Source organism: Nerophis lumbriciformis, linkage group LG07 (genome assembly GCF_033978685.3).
Source record: "Nerophis lumbriciformis linkage group LG07, RoL_Nlum_v2.1, whole genome shotgun sequence".
Classification (NCBI taxonomy): domain Eukaryota; kingdom Metazoa; phylum Chordata; class Actinopteri; order Syngnathiformes; family Syngnathidae; genus Nerophis; species Nerophis lumbriciformis.
In genome coordinates, this window is record NC_084554.2 from 33687703 (window position 1) to 33711607 (window position 23905).

The 23905-nt window shown below is 38.5% G+C and overlaps 1 long non-coding RNA gene across 1 annotated transcript in view; it reads left to right on the plus strand.

Moving 5' to 3' along the window:
* The first annotated feature begins 5702 nt into the window (after positions 1–5702).
* LOC140678945 (uncharacterized) overlaps positions 5703–23905 on the plus strand; it is a 34773-nt gene continuing 16570 nt past the window's right edge. Inside the window, exon 1 of the long non-coding RNA XR_012050528.1 lies at positions 5703–5869. This is a non-coding gene — a long non-coding RNA (uncharacterized lncRNA). The remainder of the gene's footprint in view (positions 5870–23905) is intronic.

Consider the following 23905-nt stretch of genomic DNA (forward strand, 5'->3'; position numbering starts at 1 on the left):
TTGATTTATTGACGCTGATGATGTACTGGGGTGTGTATGCTACTAGAAGTGTATGGTGCAAGACGATGTGTAGAGTTAACAATATACATGTTACCAGTGGGTGTTGTTTGTGTGTGTTGGATGAATCCTTCAAAAGTCCAGAGGGGCAAGGCAAGAAGACAAGAGGTTGGGGGCTGGAGAGAGGTGTCGAGGTCCGTGTCCGAGCGGGGGTCAAGGATCGAGGGAAGCAGTCCAAAATCCGGAGGGAAGTCGAGATGCACAGCTCGATCACTGGATTCGGAGGGAACACTGTGGGGAACACAAAGGACATAAGACACGGGCAGAGGGAAAGCACAGAGAGCAGGTACGAGGAGGGAAGCCAGAGACGGGATGCTTACTACACAGAGCGAACTACGTTCCGGCACTGGATCTTCGGGTCCGCTGGTCTTTATGCCGTCTGCCCTCACCAGACCCAGGTGCGCTGATTGCTGATCGCAGGGGCGTGACCCGAGCAGGGGGTGCCGGCTGCGCTTGCTGCAGATGGCATGAGGGATTGCGCCGTGACAACAGTAGTATCTTTAATGTACAAAATGTATTCAGCTTTTCTGCACGTAGCCTTAACTTGAAAGTTTGGACACTCATATAGTGTATCGTGTTTCATACAATACTTATTTTCTAATTGTGCTAATTGTGTTGGGGCACGGCCTAAATTGACTTCAATACAGAGGTAGCACTGTACGTTATGAAATTATGTTATGTTTCAGCTCTGTAAACAAAATGATGTTATGTTTCAGCTATGTAAACAAAAGGCCCGGAATAGGACTCATTCAGAGGACCAGCGTCCGCTGTAGTGGACATTGGTTTTGGTTCGAACACAAATGGTTCTGAGGATATTTCTAGCAGTTTTAAAGCATTACACTTGTGTAAAGTGGGAAAAATATATTTTTGCAGCAGTTTTTGCCTGGGAAGCTGATACTTTTGTCACTGAGGATACGTAAAGGGCAGAGAGCACTTGCATGTCGACTGTCTACAGTTGGCAGAAAGTGGATTTACATGCATGTTGTTGCCCTTCTGACCCTCCACTGTACGGTCACGCTGGCTGACGTATCCACTCCCTCGCCATGCTTTATGATGGAAACCGATACAAACACAGTGATAGGGTTTCGGGATAAATTATTCACGCTTCAAACGCTCTTAAAGGACCCCTTTTTCTTTTTTCAGACTTCATGCATTTTAATTGATCCGCCGACAATATTTTTGAGGAGATTTACAGTCTATTGGTTGCAGGGGCGTCTTCTAATGTCTCTACCATCTGCTAGGATAGGCCTTTAATTGAAAAGAATTTCTGGCCTGGAAGGGGAAGAGCTTGACCAAGTTTTGCCGGTCTCCCTCGAGAGCAAAGTAATGAAAAGAAAATAACTTCTCTCCTCTTTAGTGCCTATGGAAGCCATAAAGAATAACAGGACACAGCACAGTTGTGAGTGGGTGAATAACTTTTGTATTGCAGTCGGACGACCATCTGCTAAGACGGTTGCCTGGAAGCCAATTGGATTAAATGTTCTGGCCCGCTTTGGCTTTTAGGACAACCTGACTGGGCGACGCCTCATAAAGCATTTCTTTGTCAGATTTATTTAGACATGAAAGATGTGTTTTTTACGTTTGTGTCGCCCGCTCCGCACACACTTTCTTGTTTTCCACATGGCCGACAGCTGATGAGTCTAGCAGGACCCCAGGAACAATAACGATACTCACCTTTTTAACGTGGCCCGATATTACCTTCGGGAGTCTGGAGGACGGATCCAAGTCACACCACATCATTTTAGCGAAATTTCTTTGTTTTGATTGGTGCAGATGTGAGCGGTTTTACCGTTGTCCTATAGCCCAGCTGGCTCCCACACTACTTAACTATAATGTTTCTCTCCACTGTAAAAAAAAAGTGCTGCGTCAACACTTTTCACACTTGCTTCTTGACAAGTACACACTGGATGAGGTCATCGGCCAAATCGCTTTAAGGGCCCCAAGGAATCATCCACACCCAAGGTAAACATGATATAGATACTGAAGATAAACAAGGAAGAGGTGAAGCAAAGGCACTGTCTGTCTTGAAGTCCATGCTGGAACAATATTTTTTTCATGCAAACGTCAGCAGTGTGAAAATTAGTTTAATATCCCGTGTGTCTCTTCTAATGAAACGTATGACACACAACCATACAGTATAACTGCACGACCACCACTCTTGTACATGAGGAAGCGCATGTAAAATGTAATTCTTCGCCCCTTCCTGCTCCATCACCGATAAGAGTATGATAGCGTTGTGCATGAAGAAGCGCATGTAAAATGTAATTCCTTGTGCCTTCCTGCTCCATCACCGATAAGAGTATAATAGCAAATTTCCCAAAACATTCTTACTGTCCCGCTTGGGGCGCAGAATTACGTACGATCCCCAGTCGGAGATGTGTCAGGAAAACTAGGAAATGTATGTTTTAATGATGTTAAATTTGTTATTTTTCATTAAAGAAAACATTTTTTTTTTCCATTCATTGATTCTCGTCCAAAACGTTCATCAAATTAAATTCAAGTTTGATTAAAAAAAAGTGTAAAACTGTTTAAAATATATATTTTTTAAAGTGTGAAAACAATGTCTTGGGGGTTTGGGACTCGTTATAATAATCAATTGCACAACAATTAAAAGGCCACAATTATCGTAGTGAAAGTTGTATTGTGGCTTGAAGTTGTTGCGTTGTGGCGTTTGCATTTGTTGTGACTCTTCTTGGCCACCATAGTCAGGCAGCTAATATGATATCCTTCTCAACAATGAAGTTATTTCATGAAAACTGAAAAAAATTGACATTTTATTTTTGAATGACACATGATTTTTCTATAAAAAATTTTTTTTTTAAAGGTGTAGTCTTATATTCAGAGTCGTCCTATATTTGGGTTACTTCAACAGTTAAGTTAAAAAAAATTCACAAATTGGCCTTTTTTCGCCCTATCAAAATTTACAGTATGTATGTACAAAAAAATATGGATTAATTGTTCTTAAAAAGAGATAGGTTGTCTTATATTGTCAGGTAAGTTAAAACAACATTTCCCAAAAAGTGCCTTTTTTTCGCTCTATAAAATTGTATAAACACTATGTAAAAATGACAGAAGATTTTTCTCAAAAAATTATATTCAGGGTTGTCTTATTTACAGGTTAATATATCAGTTTAAAGTGTGGCCTTTTTTCGCTCTATTAAAATGTGTAAACAGCATTTAAAAACAACAACAGATGTTTCTGTAGAAAAAAATAATAAAAATAGAAGTGTTGTCTAATATACATACTGTGGCCTTTTTCCAACAAACAATGACATGATTTTTCTTCAAAAAAAGATGCGTTGTCTTATATTTAGGTTTGTCTAATTTACGGGTTAATTTGTCAATCAAGGTAAAACAACTTTTCTCAAACTGACCTTTTTTTGCTGTGTCAAAATATATAAACACTATGTAAAAACAATTACAGAGGATTTAGCTAAAAAAAAATAAAAAGTGGTTATTCACGGGTTAATTTCCCAGTTCAGTCAAAAATGTTCTATCAAGCGAATATTTGTATATTTCATCTATAAACAGTATGTGAAAACAATGACAGATCATTTTTATTTAGAAAAAAAAATATGGAAGGGTTGTTTTGTATTTGGGTTATTTCCACAGTTGACTACATTTGACATACTGTGGCCTTTTTTCAGCAAACCATGAGTTTTCTCTTAAAAAAAAAAAAAAAAGAGGTGTGGTCTTGTATTCAGAGTCGTCTTATATTTGGGTTATGTCCACAGTTGGGTTAAAACTACATTTCACAAACTGGCCTTTTTGTCAAAATGTATGAACAGTATGTAAAGACTATGACAGGATGTTTCTTTTTAAACAGTTCCTTGTATTCAGAGTTGTCTTATATTTGGGTTACTTCCACAATTGAGTTGAAAATGTTCACAAATTGGCCTTTTGGTAGAGTATTAACACTATGTACAAAAAAATGACAATCGATTTTTCCTTTTTTTAGTCTTGTATTCAGGGTTGTCTCATATTCAGTTTAATCTGCTTAATCAAAATGTATAAGCCGTATGTAAAAACAATGACAGATTATTTTTCATTGTCTTATATTCATAGCTGTCTTATATTCAGGGTCGTCTTATATTCAGGCTAATTCCACAGTTGAGCTAAAACTACATTTCCCAAACGCTTGCCTTTTTACAGTCTAATAAAGTGAAAAGAGGGGTTGTCTTATATTCATAAGTGCACACAATAAAAACAATAGCCAGGAACAGACATGACAGGGGTGACAAAAATCCATGCATGTGCAGACACAGGCCACAGCCTGTCCACTGACACATGAGATCAGATGACAGCGTGACATAATATTGACATGTTCACAGCATGTGCCAGGTGATATACTGTACACACCTGACGTGGCTAATTTTGAGTAAGGATGAGCAACAGGTGAGCCCCGTGGGAAAAAGAAATAACTTAGAATTTCACTGGATAGCAAAAAAAAAAAAAAACAGGCAGCATGAGATGGGGATGGACAGTATCGATCTGATTGCTATTGTTGGCCAATTTGCTATTGTTGGCCAATTTAATCACAATCAATTTAATACTCAGTTCAGGTCAGTTCAGTTTCAGTTTATTTCGAACATGCATACAATACAATGTAATGCATCACACATTTCCAGTTGTTTCATTACAGCACATCCGAAAATGAGTAGGAAGAAGCAGAGTTTATTTAATCCTACCCCGTTTCATACCATAACAATTTTATTCAATTTCCTTGTTCTCTCTAACAGAACTGTGAAAAAATAAATAATATACCATAGTAAGCAAACAAATATTAAATACATAAATAATCTTTGTCTCAAAAAGGGAAAAAAAGGGTTCAAGATGTTCATCATAATTCTTGTTCTGTGTACTTTGTGAACACTTGTAGTTTGAACAGTCTCTTAAACTGAATCATATTAGTGCTTTGTTTGATTTCTTTGGTTAATCCGTTCCATAATTTAATTCCACATTCTGATATGCCAAAGGTTTTAAGTGTTGTACGAGCATACAGATGTTTTAAATTTGATTTTCCTCTAAGGTTATATTTCTCCTCTTTTGTTGAGAAGAATTGTTGTACATTCTTAGGTAGCAGGTAGTTTGCTTTGTACATAATTTTAGCTGTTTTCAAATGCACCAAATCGTTGAATTTCAATAATTGTGATTTAATAAATAAAGTGTTTGTATGTTCTCTATATCCAACATTATGTATTCTAATTCTAATTCTATTCTAATACTGTACAACAATATCAACACACATATTATTTGTTGTTTGAGGAGGAAAGACAGTTATTAAAGTTAACAGTGCTAAATAAATGCTTTAAAAACTACTTTTGTATTTCATCCGTACATCCATCCATTTTCCTACCGCTTGTCCCTTTCGGAGTCGCGGGGAGGTGCTGGAGCCTATCTCAGCTGCACTCAAATTATATTATGTATATGCCCTGATTTTGAAATCATTACACTAAATCAATCAAAAACACTATCAACAATGTAACAATTTGAACAACTCACAAATTATTATGAAAAGAATCTCAAAAATATCAATCTCACCAGGCAAACATTAATCCGATACTGATAATGGTATATCGAGCTGTCGATATGTGTATTGATCCGCCCACTTCTAGTCCTTGAACGCATCACGTGCAACGAGCTAACAGTGTACCACGTCAATAGTGTTTACATGAAGACGTCTAGCTATCGGAAAGTTTTATTCCAGAAGAGACTGGGGCCAGCGAGACAGGAGTATAACACTATTAAATATAATATGTTATAGGCCTACAGTATAATGCTGTAGTGTCCGGAGCTAAAGCACAGCAACAAGGTAAGCTAACATTCGGATATTTGTCATTTTTAGCTGTGTCCTTTAAAATGGTGGTGTAATTATATAAACATGATCGAAACCTAATCTAATAAGTATTATTGATAATTATTTGTATCGCCACGTATTATCTGCTGTTACTATGGCGTCGTTGTGTTTGTGGGATCGGAGATGATTGGCAGCAGGAGAGCTCTGCTGGGGGCTCAACACGGCGGGAAGGCCTCCGTGGGTCATTTTCTATTGGCAGGTGTCTGATAACTGCCGTTAAATCTGGGGATTTACTTTGTGCCATCCGCATTATTGTGCTGGGATTCCCTGAGTCCTCGGATCCTCTGTCACATTCTGACATGCCAGCTTTGCTGCCTCACGCTCCATCCACCCCTCAACCTCCAAAGCTGGCACTGCATGGGGCACACCGCAGAGGACCCCAATCTTGTTCCTATTATATCCGGTTTCTCACATTGCAGCAACCATGATGTTCTTATGCATACTACTGTTTGCAAGAGCACTCGGTACTTTGCCCGAAATGTGATAAAAAGGTCAGGCATTTTCGTGTGTAAGCTGAGATCTGCAGACAAAAACAGTGCAGCCCGGCCTCTGGCTCGCAGGAGTCATGGCGAGAGTTTGTGCCAAGGAGAATCCAGAGCCTCTAGAACAGGGGTGTCAAACGTACGGCCCGAGGGCCGGATCAGGCCCGCGATCAGGCTTTATCCGGCCCGTGGGATGAGTTTGCTAAGTATAATAATTAACCTGAAATTTTTGAATGAAAGTGAACAGTTCTAAATGTGTCCACTGGATGTCGCAATAGCAAGTCATTGTATCTCTAGATCAGAGGTCGGCAACCCGCGGCTCCGGAGTTGCATGTGGCTCTTTGGTCACTCTGATGCGGCTCAGCTGCATACTTGCCGACCCTCCCGATTTTTCCAGGAGACTTCCAAATTTCAGTGCCCCTCCCGAAAATCTCCCGGGGCAACCATTCTTTAATTTTCACCCGGCTAACAATATTAAGGGCGTGCCGTGATGGCATTGCCTTTAACGTCCTCTACAACATGTCGTCCGCATCCGCTTTTACACCATACTTTCTGCGTGCCAGCCCAGTCACATGTTGTGTGCGGCTTCTACTTACACACATAAGTGACTGCAAGGCATACTTGGTCAACAGCCATACAGGTTACACTGACAAATATGCGCCACACTGTGAACCCACACCAAACAAGAATGACACATTTCGGGACAACATCCGCACCGTAACACAACATAAACACAACAGAACAAATACCCAGAATCCCATGCATCCCTAACTCTTCCGGGCTACAATATACACCCCCGCTACCGCCAAACCCCGCCCCCCTGGGCGATATGGCCTTTTGTTAATATCTCGATATTTTTAGGCCATGTCACAATACACGACATAGATCTCAATATTTTGCCTTAGCCTTGAATTAACACTTGAGGCATATAATCTAAGGCTGCAGCTAACGGTTATTTTTCTATTGATTAATCTATAGATTATTTTTTTTCGATTAATCTGTTAATCTATAGATTATTTTTTCGATTAATCTATAGATTATTTTTCTTTTTACCGATTATTTTTTTATTTAAAATGAAGATGAAAAAATAAATGTAGGCCAGTTTTTTCAAAATGCATGGCTTTTATTTACAAAAAAAAAAGTATGGCCACTCAGTCAACATTGACAACAACATGACAAAATATTCTGTAACAATGTAAACATTTAAAACTTTGAACATTTAACAAAATTAAAAGTAGCTTATTTGCTTTTTAATGTGCAAATATAAAAGTAAACATCCAGTGCAAATCTTAATATTCTGCAATAGTATAAGCATTTCAAAAGTAAAAGTATTGCTTATTTTGCTTTAAAATGTGCAAAGATAAAGATAAACATCCAATACAAAAAAGTGCGTATTTCCTTGAATTGGCGCCGGGTATTAAGGATTCGCATACCTCGAATTACTGCCGGGTCAAACTCGTTTCGCAAAATAATTAGCGCATGCTTAGCATTACCGCCGGCTAAGGATTAACGCCGGGTCAAACTCGTTTCGCAAAATATTATTTTTATTAGCGCATGTCTAGAATTTCCGCCGGGTCAAACTAGTTTCGCAAAATAATTAGCATATGCCTAGAACTTCCGCCGGGTCAAACTCGTCACGTCACGAGTCATCATTTTCAAAATGGAGGAGGCTGATTTCAATCATTTGAAATCGCATAAAGGGAAGAAGATTAAGAGCTACGATTTAAGGTCCAAGCTATTGAATATGCTAAAAAGAAGAGTAAGCAGCTATGTTTTATTAATATACCGTAGCTGCGTGTGTTAAATATGAGTCATTAAATGACTCCCACCTCCTGGTGGTAGAGGGCACTAGTGATCCTTCTTGCGACTACCGGTACTGCAGAAGACCGGTGCTGCTGAAGAAAACAAGCAACAAGAGTGAGCAGCGATCGTTTGCTTGCACTTTTAACATGGAGGATTACATATCTAAAATAAAACAGTTTTCTAAACTGGACTTTCAATCGAAGCAGGAGGTAATACTTAAAGGAATATCTCCATCGAGACAGAGAGACTTTTAAAACTGAAGAAAGATAAGGAAGACTTCTATAAACAAGTTATCGATGCTTTTGATCAGAATACTCATTTATAAGTAAAGGTAAGACCGTAATAAGGGCGGTATAGCTCGGTTGGTAGAGTGGCCGTGCCATCAACCTGAGGGTTGCAGGTTCGATCCCCGCTTCCGCCATCCCAGTCACTGCCGTTGTGTCCTCGGGCAAGACACTTTACCCACCTGCTCCCAGTGCCACCCACACTGGTTTAAATGTAACTTAGATATTGGGTTTTCACTATGTAAAGCGCTTTGAGTCACTAGAGAAAAGCGCTATATAAGTATAATTCACTTCACTTCACTTTTTTATTAAATGTGCTTTTCATGATGGTATCCTTACATCACTCAAATTTATAAGCGCAGGCCTAAATTTACCCCACGCCTTTTGGTAAGCGCAGGAGTGAAAAGAGGCTTTAAATTAATTAGCGCCCCGGAGGCTATTCAAGGAAAAAAGGTATGCGACGTGTCGACGCACAAAAACGGTGTCGACGTATTTACGTAATGGATGACGTCGACTACGTCGACGCGCCGTTTCAGCCTTAATATAATCACACGAGTATGATGATTCTATGTGTCTACATTAAAACATTCTTGTTCATACTGCATAAATATATGCTCATTTTAAACGTTCATGCAGAGAGGGAAATCACAACTAAGTCAATTTACCAAAACTGTATTTATTAAACAGTTATTAAGCAGTGGCACAAACATTCATGTCATTTCCAAAACAAAGTGCAAGATTGTCAGAGACATTTTAAAACAAGCTATTAGTGCACTTTTGTGCATGATGTCACTAAGATGACATATCATAACAACACTAAATTAAAGTGCACTTTTTGTACAGAACGCCACTACAATAGTTTAAAACAAATAAAGTGCACTTTTGTGCATGATGTCACACAAGATATTTCAATAACTGTCAAATAAAACTGAGCTGCATAATAGGAAATCAAATAGTGTATGTCCTTCACTATGTGGTAGGTTCCTGCGGACGTTATCTTCTTATGTCGTGGACTATTTTTTTCATACGGTGTTGATGTGGAAATGGTTGCTTGGGCATTTTGTTGGGTGTGGCACCGAACGGAGATGTTGACATGCGGAGTTTCAAGCACTCCTTATTAGGGATGATGTTCATTAAGAAATTATCGAGTTCGATGCCATTATCGAATCCTCTTATCGAACCGATTCCTTATTGAATCTCTTACCGAATCCAGAGAGGTTGTTGTGTGTGCACTGAGTTCCAAAAGCCATAGATGTTATATGACTGGGCCGGCACGCTGTTTATATGGAGGAAAAGCGGACGTGACTGAGGACAGCATGCGGACGTTAAAGGGTGAAGGTTTCAGGTGAGATAGGACACTAAAGAAACGCTCCCAGTGAACATGTAGTGCTGCTATGTGCGTTGTAAATAAAAAAATTGCCGACAAACACATCACCAACATGGACGAGGTGCCGCTCACGTTCGACATCCCGATGAAGCACACTGGAGAAGAAGGGGACCAGCACGGTAGCGAATCGATACGCACAACGGGGCAAGAGAAGTCGGCTTTTACTGTTGTGCTAGCTTGTTATGCTAATGGACAACGAGACTGACTTTGAAAATGACGAGAGGGAATCTGGCGTGTTTGATGGAGAACTTGCCCAGCTGTTCATTGAGGACACAGAAGATGAGGACTTTGATGGATTTGTGGATGAGGATTGATCAAAAAATAATGTGAGTACATTGATAAATACTTCAATAAAGTACAACCGAACTCAGCTTTGCTCCTGATGCCTTTTTAAAACAGCGTCCATGCATGTTAGCGTATGTTTTAAGCTAGCGTATGTTTTAAGCTCGCGTATGTTTAACCATGCCAGTGCCCAAAAATACGCTGCGCTTTATTTATGCATTAAATACAGAAATAGCACCCGTAGCTGACACGGGGCCTTTTAATAAGGTGCGCCCTATGGTCGCGAAAATACGGTATAGTGGCTTCGATAACGGGAACCGGTTCTCAAAAAGGGATTCGAATCCATGGAATCGGTTCTTTTCTTGTCGAACAATCGGGAGAACCGATTTCGAACATCAGCCCTACTCCTTATACTCTAGCGGTTGTTTTTTCAAATGCTACAAATTAGCAGAGCTGCTACTTTTTGTAGCAACGCTTTTGCCGCATACTTGACATATTACAGTTGTCGTGTTCGACATCTTCCCGCTTGAAGCCAAACCACCGCCAGACGATGGACCCGTGCTGTTTTTCTTGGGAATTCATTCTTCCTTCGTTTGTTACCAGATTCGCACCTTCTTTCTCTCGTATTACCACTCGCACCGCTCTGCTAGCATCACAGCATGTCGCTACCTGTCTGCTCCGCGAGGGCGTATGACGTTGCACGCGTGACAGTAAGTGACGTATGTAAGAAGGTGCGCTTGTTTTATGCCTCTGTGAGAAGCAGAGACAAGAAAGAGTGAGAAGAGCCTGTAGTGTAATGCCCGCAGCTAAAGGCAACTGCGTGAGAACGTATACTCGAATATCACGATCTAGTCATTTTCTATATAGCACAGAGACAAACCCGCGATATATCGAGTATATTCGATATATCGCCCAGCCCTAACGACAGTGTATATACTATACCAGGGATCCTCAACAGGCGGACCGCGGTCCATGTCCGGACCCAGCGACGTGTCCGTCCGGACCCAGCACGAATTATAGTAAAAAAAAAAAAAAATTTTTTTTTTTTTTTTTTTTTAATTATTATAATTATAATTATTATAAAAAAATATAATAATTGTATTCATCTGTGAGTTATCGCTAGCGCAAGTCAACGTTCTTTGTTGTTTTTAGTCAAATATCTCCACGTTTCGTTTACACTTCTCGTGTCTCACTCACTCCGTCTCTCTCTCTCTCTCTCTCTCTCTCTCTCTCTCTCTCTCTCAGAGAGAGAGACGGAGTGAGAGCGAGAGAACGCCACTCTGATTGGCTGATTCCGGGGTATGGGTTGTCATCTCTATCACAACGACGCGCTGATAGGCTGTTACCACCTGGGTCATACACATGTGCAGTGCACAGTGCATGGAACCTTTCGCTGCAGGCACACAGTTGTCTCGTATCGCTACTTCGCTAACTGTTCACTCGTCAGTCACTGAATGTCAATCAAATCACAATGGCATGCTCCAAGTTGGCTCAGGCTGGTAAAAGAAAGGTGGACAGGGAAAACCGACGTTTCAAGGAAGAATGGACAGAGCAATATGTTTCATCCTACCTACTGCAAGTACCAGACCAATGTGTCTAATATGCAACAGTACTGTTGCTCTGGTGAAAAGTGAAAATCTGAAACGTCACTATCTGAAAGAGCACCGCGAATTTGAAGAGACATTTCCTCATGATTCAGAGCTAAGAAAAAAAGAAATCACGAGGCTGAAAAAGTCATATGAAACATCAAGCAAGATTTTTGTTAAATCTATGACACAACAACAAATAGCAACAGAGCAGTAACGTGCGGTGAGGTTGATGGCTGGTGAGGCACTGACTTCATCACAGTCAGATTTACAAACATATGAACCCTAAAGAGTATCTTATTCACCATTTGATTGGCAGCAGTTAACGGGTTATGTTTAAAAGCTCATACCAGCATTCTTCCCTGCTTGGCACTCAGCATCAAGGGTTGGAATTGGGGGTTAAATCACCAAAAATGATTCCCGGGCGCAGCGCCACTGCTGCCCACTGCTCCCCTCACCTCCCAGGGGGTGATCAAGGGATGGGTCAAATGCAGAGGACACATTTTTTCAAAGTTCTTATTTATTTTTGTTTCAAAGAAAATATTTTATGTATTTTATTGGATATTTATTTTATTTTTGTTAATTTTAAGAAAATGTTAAACTACCTACCTCCTGCTACTATATAAGCTTGACCGATAATAAACGGACCCAGCCTGTTTAAAAAAAGAAAATTTGTGGACCTTCAAGATTTGTACTTGAGGACCCCTGTACTATACTGTTGTCCTGATCCCAATATTTTGGTACCGGTACCAAAATTATTTCGATACTTTTTGGTACTTTACTAAATAAAGGACACCACAAAAAATTGCATTATTGGCTTTATTTCAACAAAAAATGTTAGGGTACATTAAACATGTTTCATATTGCAATTAGGTCTTTAATAAAATAGTGAACATACGAGACAACTTGTCTTTTAGTGGTAAGTAAACAAACAAAGGCTTGTAATTAGTCTGCTGACATATGCAGTAACTTATTGTGTCATTTATCATTCTATTATTTTGTCAACATTATTAAGGACAAGTGGTAGAAAAATAATTATTAATCTACTTGTTCATTTACTGTTAATATCTGCTTACTTTCTCTTTTAACATGTTCTGTTTACACTTCTGTTAAAATGTAATAATCACTTATTCTTCTGTTTGATACTTTACATTAGTTTTGGATGATACCACACATTTGGGTATCAATCCGATACAAAGTCGTTACAGGATCATACATTGGTCATATTCAAAGTCCTCATGTGTCCAGTGACATATTTCCTGAGTTTATAAACATAAAATGAATTTTTTTAAAACGAAAGAAGATGTGATGCCAAAAAATATTGACGTAATCATAGTAGTATCGTCTAGATACGTGCCTGTACTTGGTATCTTTACAGTGTATGTCAGGTGTAGATCCACCAATGGCGTTTGTTTACATTTTGATGCCGGTGAGCTACAGTGTGTAGTGAAGCATGTTTAGCTATTCCTCGTCCTGCAGGGATGATACTTGTAAGAAACATACTTTATTTGTCGCCATGGAGACAAGGATTAGTGATTTAGAAGTAGCCAAAACACTGCCGACGGCGGATGAACGTTAGCCGCTAGCTCGCTAGCCATGTCTTAAAGCACCTCTTCCTGAGGGCGTTTCAGTGTTATAGTTTCAACTTTATCGTTAGTTTTTAGGCCAAAATGCATCCATTCTCCCTTTTTTGTCTACACACTGTGTCTGCTTGTAAGTACTCTGTGATTGTGCGCTGCTGAACATGCTCCACTGCTCGTAAACCAGCAATGACTCAACGTGGCTTTGACGCGGGCGCGGGGGGTGCGAGACCGGTACATTTCAGAGGCGAAAATGATTCATTAGTATCGCGGTACTATACTAATACCGGTATACCATACAACCCTAATATACTATTAACCGCAACAGGTAATTGTAAAAAAAACAAAAAAAAACTAACAACATTATGATTTGTACAATATCAGAATGTGCTTGTTCTATTTTTGAACAAAGAAAACAATCTGATGTTGTCTTTATTTTTAAGTTATCGTGCCATGATTTTACCAGTCCGGCCCACTTGGGAGTAGATTTTTCTCCATGTGGACCCCGATCTAAAATGAGTTTGACACCCCTGCTCTAGAAGTTGTTCCAGTGTTTACCATACATTTCTTCAACTACTGTGGCCCACTAGAATTAAATGTGGACCGCTACAGAAAGATTTTCCATCCTTTATTTAAATGTTTTTGGCATCATCACCCATGCTCTAAAACACATTTTAATAGGACTGTTGGTGTAGTTTTTTAATCACAACTCTGTACAGTAGATGCATTCTCGTGCGTTATAATGCAGCTGTTCAACAAAATAGTGGTAGATCGGACGTGCACATTATCTTCAAAATTAGTGTAGACTATTGTACATGGCGCCAAGGAAACATTATTAGAGATGATCTGCCACCGATCATCAATAGGGCTTCAACTAAAGACTATTTTGATAGTCGACCAGTCAACATCTATCTTAACAATGAGTCGACTAGTCGGATTATAAAGCGTACACCATACTTGCCAACCTTGAGACCTCCGAATTCGAGAGATGTGGGGGTGGGGGGTGGGGGCGTGGTCGGGGGTGGGTCAGGGGCGTGGTTGGGGGCGTGGTTAAGAGGGGAGGAGTATATTTACAGCTAGAATAATAATAATAATAAATTCACCAAAAGTCAAGTAGTTCTTATATATATATATATATATATATATATATATATATATATATATATATATATATATATATATATATATATATATATATATATATATATATATATATATATATATATGAACAACAAAGATGACTATATATATATATATATATATATATATATATATATATATATATATATATATAAAGAAATACTTGACTTTTAGTGAATTCTAGCTATATATATATATATATATATATATAAATAAAATAAATACTTGAATTTCAGTGTTCATTTATTTACACGTATACACACACATAACACTCATCTACTCATTGTTGTACTTGAAAGTGCAATGCTTTGCAGCCAGACGCACAGCCTTATATACTACATACATACTAAATACACAGTAATGAAAACACAGTTGTTCTACTAACTGTACTGTGCTTGCTGCTTATTTACTAAAAAAAACAAAACAACACTTACCTTTTACTATTTGAGTAGCCTTTCTTCTGCCATTTGCGTACTGGCGAGCGATCTCTGAATCCGGGAACATACCCTTTACGGATTTGTTGAAGACATCCGCAAATGAGAACGGGAGGTTGCTTCCAGCTATCAGCATAGCCATCTTTGTCTCGGCATATGTTACACCATCGGGTCTCCATTTAGAGAGGTGGCCCATAATACTGGGCTGGGACACCGGTGTTGCGCTGCCGACGCTTTGTGCTTCGTTGTCCGTTCATGACTGAGTATATCCGTTCGGCCACCGTGTTCAATGGAGAAATCTGTTCTACAAAATTTACAGGCAACATACCTCTTCCCCTTCGAACTACCCTGGATAAACTGAAATTCTTGTTTCCATTCGTTTTGGAACTTACAAGCGTATTTCTTCATCTTACTCGTCGTCGGCGTCGCCATTGCTTTATCTTCCTCGTCTGCATGGAGCTGGAGGGGGCGTGGCCTCCAGCTCCGGCTGGAAATCGGGAGAAAATTTGTCCCGGGAGGTTTTCGGGAGAGGCGCTGAATTTCGTGAGTCTCCCTGGAAAATCGGGAGGGTTGGCAAGTATGGCGTACACATATTTATTGGCTCTAATTTTTCCATCAACTTTTAAATGCAATGTATTTTAGGCATTTGCTCATGAACAACAAAGATGACTAATTCATTCATAAATATTTATGAATACTGTAACTACTGCTCACTCAGCACTGACTATTAAAATGTTGTCAATTTAAAAGAAAGGAAAGGCAAAATGTAAAAAAAAAACAATGGCTTATATATATATATATATATATATATATATATATATATATATATATACATACAGTATATATATATATATATATATATATATACATACAGTATATATATATATATATATATATATATATATATATATATATATATATATATATATATACATACATATATATATATATATATATATATATATATATATATAACGGTACCCCAAAAGGGACAAGCGGTAGAAATTGGATGGATGGGTTAAAATAGCAGCAATAAAAACAAACAAAACACCAAATCTAACTTCCTCAAAAAGAAAAGCATTTCGTGATGTTTAAAAAGCTGCACACTGGTATATTGACTATTGATTAACTCTTGGCAGTTTTAGCACTCTAATAGACTCAATATGTAGAATTCTATCTTTGATTAATTCTTAACATGTTAGCTATTTAATAGATTGTATTTTTGTTAATTTTAGAATTGATTTTAAAACCTTGCTGTTTGTTTTTAAAGCTTTACATGGACTGGCACCTCAGTATATCTCGGACCTCATCCAAACTTACAATCCTGCGCGCGCTCTGAGGTCCGAGAGCCAGCTCCAGCTCGTGGTGTCCAAGACGAGACTTAAAACCAGGGGAGACAGGGCCTTCTCTGTGGTCGGTCCTAAGCTCTGGAACACTCTGCCCCTCCATGTTCGAACTGCTCCCACAGTGGAGTGTTTTAAGTCTCGTCTTAAGACCCACTTTTATTCTCTGGCTTTTAACACTACGTGAGTTGTGTGGTTCCCTGTTGTCCTCTGTGTTTTTAAAATGTTGCTTTCTATTTACTGTTTTAATTGATTTTACCCATTGAAATTGTTTTTAATCATATTTATTTTATATTGTTTTTAATTGTGTTTAATATTGTTGTGCAGCACTTTGGAAACATTTTGTTGTTTAAATGTGCTATATAAATAAAGTGGATTGGATTGGATTGGATTTAATCTTATGATACCATCGCATTGGTGCCTAATGTCTGTCTTTGTGTGTCTCTGTGTGTCTGTGATTTGCATTTCTTATTGTGCCTTTTTTATTGCATTGCAAATTCAATCAGTCAATCAATCAAAGTGTATTTATATACAGTAGATCTTAATCACAAGTGTCTCAAAGGGCTGCACAAGCCACAACGACATCCTTGGCTCAGATCCTCAACCCAATGGGATACAATGAGAAACCTTGTTGTTGACCTTGTTGGAAATTGACGCTACTTTAAAAAGTACTTGAGTTGATGTAGACGAAGTTTAGCTGGCCGAGTTTAGCGAAAATGATAATTAAAGTTTTTTTTCACAAGATTTCTTCTCATACTTGTTTGCTAGCTAGCAAGGTACAAGCTAAACACTCTTACCGAGTTTGGGTCCACATCCTTCGGCATCATGCCTCCGCTTTAAAATGCTCACGCATCACAAATGTACTGCCATAAAAACAAGGTCCGCTTTGCAAAAGGAGAAAGGTATTCATGTTTTTAATAAGCATAGGAGGAAATGTTCTCACACTTTAAATGTTTTCACTGGCGATCTTCTCGCGAGTGGCGACGCAGACCAACTTTAGCCCGGAAAAACAGGAGTGATGACGTCACGACTATTGTCAACAAATATAATTGTCGGCGACAAATTTTATTGTCGACAATGTCAACTAATCGTTGCACCCCTAATCATCATCGACCGATTTTAATGCCTTTAAATGCCGATCACAAACGCTGATTCCCTCTGACTGACGCTGTTTTTATTTTTAGTCCCCTGGCTGACAAGCGGCTAGCAGCTGCTGATGGGTCTCCATACATGTTACGGACCAAGAGCAAGCCAAGAGCAGCCATTCTATTAGCTAAGCTAACCTCTACGCTAGCTAGAAACAACACGATTAAATAAGTGCTTAGTAAAGTTTAAGAAGTGTAGATGGAAAGAAAGTAAGCAGATATTAGTATGAAATGAATAAGTAGATGAAGAGTCCAGAGCAGGGGTAGGGAACCTATGGCTCTCGAGCCAGATGTGTGTTTCCACAAATCAAATCAAGGATCATTTAGATTACAAGATGGCGTTGTCACTACTGTGTGAAGCTGAACGCCTCTGATTTTAACCAGAACATTTTTTGTTTTTTGAAGGGGTCTTTTAGGAGGCCTCTGGTTCAATCTCGCTTAATCACGCGCACACACACACACACACACACACACACACACACACACACACACACACACACACATTCTTGAATTTGTTACCTTCTTGAGACCCCCGAAAAATGCCTACCTCTTTAGGACCACCCTTTCTAGATATCTAAAGATTTGTATTTACAACAATAAATACATACTATGCAAATATAAAAAGGTAGGCTTTTAGTTATTTTTTAATTTTTTTTGTAATTGGTTTTTAATCTTCATTATTTAATTAGTTATAACAGTATGTCTCTATATACATATTTATTTATTTATTTATTCTAATTAATTTTGGCCATAGGGGGCACTTTTCAATTTCTTACACACACTTGTCATTACATATGTTGACCAGAGGGGGAGCACTTCAAAATTTTTTACACACTGGGGTGTAAAAAGAGCACTTTTAAAGGCCTACTGAAATGAATTTTTTTTATTTAAACGGGGATAGCAGATCCATTCTATGTGTCATACTTGATCATTTCGCGATATTGCCATATTTTTGCTGAAAGGATTTAGTATAGAACAACAATGATAAAGTTCGCAACTTTTGGTCGCTGATAAAAAAAAAAGCCTTGCCTGTACCGGAAGTAGCGTGACGTCACAAGTTGAAAGTCTCCTCATATTGCCCCATTGTTTACACCAGCAGCGAGAGCGATTCGGACCGAGAAAGCGACGATTACCCCATTAATTTGAGCCAGGATGAAAGATTCGTGGATGAGGAACGTGAGAGTGAAGTTTTAGAGTGCAGTGCAGGACGCATCTTTTTTCGCTCTGACCGTAACTTAGGTACAAGGGCTCATTGGATTCCACACTCTCTCCTTTTTCTATTGTGGATCACAGATTTGTATTTTAAACCACTTCGGATACTATATCCTCTTGAAAATGAGAGTCGAGAACGCGAAATGGACATTCACAGTGACTTTTATCTCCACAACAATACATCGGTGAAGCACTTTAGCTACGGAGCTAACGTGATAGCATCGAGCTTAACTGCAGATAGAAACAAAAGAAATAAGCCCCTGACTGGAAGGATAGACAGAAAATCAACAATACTATTAAACCATGGACCTGTAACTACACGGTTAATGTTTTCCAGCCTGGCGAAGCTTAACAATGCTGTTGCTAACGACGCCATTGAATCTAACTTAGCTACGGACCTCGACAGAGCTATGATAAAAACATTAGCTCTCCACCTACGCCAACCCTCATCTGCACATCAACACCGAAGCTCACCTGCGTTCCAGCGATCGACGGAGCGACGAAGGACCTCACCCGATCATCGATGCGGTCGGCGGCTAGCGTCGGATAGCGCATCTGCTATCCAAGTCAAAGTCCTCCTGGTTGTTTTGCTGTAGCCAGACGCTAATACATCGATCGCATCTACAGCTTTCTTCTTTGCAGTCTCCATTGTTCATTAAACAAATTGCAAAAGATTCACCAACACAGATGTCCAGAATACTGTGGAATTTTGCAATGAAAACTGAGCTTTTTGTATTGGATACAATGGCGTCCCAATACTTCCGTTTCAACCATCGACGTCACGCGCATACGTCATCATACCTAGACGTTTTCAACCGGAAGTTTTGCAGGAAATTTAAAATTGCACTTTATAAGTTAACCCGGCCGTATTGGCATGTGTTGCAATGTTAAGATTTCATCATTGATGTATAAACTATCAGACTGCGTGGTCGGTAGTAGTGGGTTTCAGTAGGCCTTTAAAACAGTCAATTTGAAAAATCCCTCCTTTTTGGGACCACCCTAATTTTGATAGATTTCACCACCAGGGGTGCAAATGAGATCTCTATTTTTTGTTTTTGGTAATGTGCTTAAGGCCGATGACAAACGAGTCACGGACCACAGATGGCCCCTGTGCCGCACTTTGGGCAACCCAGCTGTAGAAGCTAACTGTTAATGGCCACTATAGTCTTATTATCGTTGTGTATTTGTTCAACCTATGGTGACATGGCACGCGGGTTGTCTTATGTCAGCACCGGAAGTCATAAAATCAGCTGTTCACCTGGCGGGTTTTTTCAGGGATGAATAGAGAAGTCCGTCTTTAGCTGCCGTCTTGTTTTATCATATATTGCTGCCTTAGCACCTGTCAATGTTTACTTTTGTATGCACATTACATCAACAAAAATCCTGACTTTGGAGCAATGTTCACAGACTCTAGTATTTGGCTCTCTATTAGATGCAATGGTTTTCGGTATTGGGACCATGATTTCGGTCCATATGGTAGGTACTTTTCCTTGTTGATGTCTCAAGAAGGGTAGTAATACAAGAACACACACACACACACACACATCTCATCAAGGTTGTCAGCGCTGCACAGACCTGACAGGTAATGGTCCTGTGGTTTGGACACCAATCAGTCTCTAAAACTGTTTACATTTCAAATGTTTTTTGTGTGTGACACTCAGGTATCGATTCCTTTACTATGATGAAGACCTCTCAGAAAAAGCATGTTTTTACATATAACTAACATAATATTGGCTGTGTCGTGTATGACCTGTTTATGAGTGCTTCTGTGTGTATTATTTACATGTTTATGCTTACTACTTCCATCTGTTGTTTCTGGAACAATCAGCAGCGGGTACATTTTGGGGAGGGTGGTAGCTGTAACTTGTGTTTCATGATTGAGAGGCTGGGCTTGATTATGCCGGACTATACAGAAATGGGGGCTTCCGGGTTTGAGAGAGGGGGTCAATGTCTTCTCTTCAAGGCCTCCTCAAGGTTTATGCTGGTGAACTGGAGGAAAGCAATGTCTCTTGGGACATAATGACATAATAAGAACACTTTTAATAGAGTTTTGAATACTGGTCAGGAATTGTTCCCTGTATTCCTGCATGAACTTTATAGGGGTAATATGAAAAGTTGAATTTTACAGGAAAAAAATGTATTGACATATATTTGTGTTGGTTTCTAAATTTGTAATCAAATTGGGAAAACATGTAAGAACAATCTAAAAATATGGAAATATGTCAGTATGCTGCTATTTAGGATATTATTTTTATGCAAAATCGTACAACATTCTTATGTCAGTTATTGTTACTAGAAGTGGTGAAAAGGAGGCAAAAGGAATGTGGGTTTGCAGTTTTATTGGAACATAAAAGCTAACAGCATGAGCATCATCTTCAGTAAGTGATGTCAGATATAACGGAAACATGAAATTATGTACAGTAATGCTACAAATGTGTTTTTTATCATTCTATTTTGGAGACAAAAAAAAATACTCTTCTACACAATTCAAGGAAGAAATATAGCATCTCCAAGACTATATCATACATCCATCCATCCATTTTCTACCGCTTGTCCCTTTTGGGGTCGCGGGGGGTGCTGGAGACTATCTCAGCTGCATTCGGGCAGAAGGCGGGGTACACCCTGGACAAGTCGCCACCTCATCACAGGGCCAACACAGATAGACAGACAACATTCACACTCACATTCACACATCATTTGTATAAAAGTAATATTTCAAAGAACATTTTAACTTATTGCATGTCTGACAAGTAGCAGGAAGAAGCACATTTTATAATTTCCTGTTCCAACACTCAGATATAATAGTATGATTATTGATCAACGATAGAACAAATGTTTTGTATTGGATTAAGTTAGTCCTTAATTGACTAAAAATTAACACATTTATATATTTTGTAATTAAGAAATAAGGCACAACCTAATATAAACCATTATTATTTTTTGTTTCTTTGAATAAATAAGTACATGCTGTAAATGTGCTGTAAAATAAATATAATTCAATAATATAAAGATAGTTTGTTTATTTAAAATTTTTCTGGACCCGCCATCAGAAAGTCCAGATTGTGTCCTTATTGTGATGCATATTTGTCTATAATGTTAAAAAAAAGGGTCAAAAGGAGGCAAAAAGAATGTCGGTTTGCAGAACATATAAGCTAATACCATCAGCATCATCTTCAGTCAAATATGACGAAAACATGAAATTATATAATCTGTTTGTTTGTTTTTATTATTTTGAACAAAGCACACCAAAAACACTTTTAATCTGCACAATTCAAAGAAGAAAAAAAAATACATCTCCAATACAATATCATAATTTGTAAAAACAAACAAACAAAAAATATTAATATTTAAAAGAACATTTTAAAATGGAACATATTGCATGCATGTCCAAAAAGGAGAAGGAAAAAGCACATTAGAAAATGTGCTTTTTAATATCCTGCCCCTACACTCAGATATAAATCTGATATTTGATCAACAATACTAAACATATTTTTACTCAATTGAGTTAGTACTTAATTTACCAAAGAATAAATACAAAAAAATCACCTTTATATATTTTGTAATTAAGAATTATGCCTTTTATAAACCGCTGCTGAATAGTGAAGGGAAGTGAATTATATTTATATAGCGCTTTTCTCTAGTGACTTAAAGCGCTTTACATAGTGAAACCCAATATCTAAGTTACATTTAAACCAGTGTGGGTGGCACTGGGAGCAGGTGGGTAAAGTGTTTTGACCAAGGACACAACGACAGTGACTAGGATGGCGGAAGCGGGGATCGAACCTGGATCCCTCAAATTGCTGGTACGGTCACTCTACCAACCGAGCTATATAATGATAATAATTACATTTTATAGTTTGTTTATTAGAATAAATACAACATGTCGAAAATGAATTTGATATATGAATATTTTTCAAATATTTCACATTTTTCTGGACGACTTCCCGCCCGCATCAGAAAGTTCAGTTTTAGTAGTTATTTGTAATACATATTTGTCTATAATGTAAAAAAAAGATACAATTCCTAAAATAATGCATATTACAGTTTAATATTTATCAAAGTAAATACACATTTGTTTTCTTGTTTTTCTGCAGTTTACAGATGTTTATATTTGTGCCGTACATTTTAATAATATTTTGAAAAGTACATCCTTAATCATTAGAGAAAATAGAAAATTAGGGGAAAAAAATCTATATTTTTTTCCACAAAAATAAAAAAATTCTTAATGTTTTGGATCTAAAAACGTCAACATTGTGATAAATCTGCGTCTCATTGGATGGCAGCAAAAGCCAAATATCCCGATTGTGGTGTAGGTAAAGCAGTAAGAGTGTTTTTAGTTAATTAGATCTTATCAAAGTGTCAACAAACCTTAACACGTTCCAAAATGGAATGCTAAATAATCATTTAGATGTCGAAGGAAAACTATTACTACCGAGATGTAAAGTTACACCCCATGAGGACAAGTGGGGGGCTGTGAAAAGAGAGGCTGATACTGATGTCTGTGTGGATAGAAAGAAAAAGAAAGCAAAGAAACACAGGCGGGATGAAAGGGCGTGTGGCTCCCCTGTGATGTTGGCTGCAGACCTAGCGGGTCCCAGCGTCAGCCCGGCCCAGCGTCGGGTTTCCCCCCGGGCCGGAAGTGGCGCGTTTCCCCTGGCGACAAGCTCTTCCTGCAAAATAAAGAAATCATTAGAAAGATGACAGCTGGGCTCGCCAACAGAAAAGCCCAAGGGGGGGTCGGCCTCAGAGAGCTGCCACCCAGCATTAGCTTGCTGCTTTTTGCTTTCCCATCACCTTCCTTGCTCGCGAAAAAAACACAAATTTGTTCTTTTTTCTTCTGCTTCTAAAATATAGTGGCTCGGGTGATTCTTTTTTTCAACTGCAGAGAGTGCCAGGCAACTTGTGGTAAGGCTTCATAATAAATGCACTTTTTTTCCCAAGTAAAATTCAATATAATGTATATTACTGTAAATATACTGTATACTCCCATCCTCCAGCAAAAACTTTAGTTTTACAGTTCCTCGTTTTTAATGCATTTTTATACAGTCGTACCTTGATGTACAAACTTAATTGGTTCTTGAACGGTGTTTGTAAATTGAAAAGTTTGTATAGTGGGACAAATATTTCTATTTGAAACCATGGAACTATGAATGCTGGGTTACAGCCTCGACAAAAGTCCATATTTTAATGAAAGTTTGTACACTATGAACATAATATAAAGTGCCATACAGTACTGTATATCACACAAACATAACAAGGAGGTGATGGATCAGTGTTCTATTTATTAACAAGCCAAAACAACAACAACAAGCT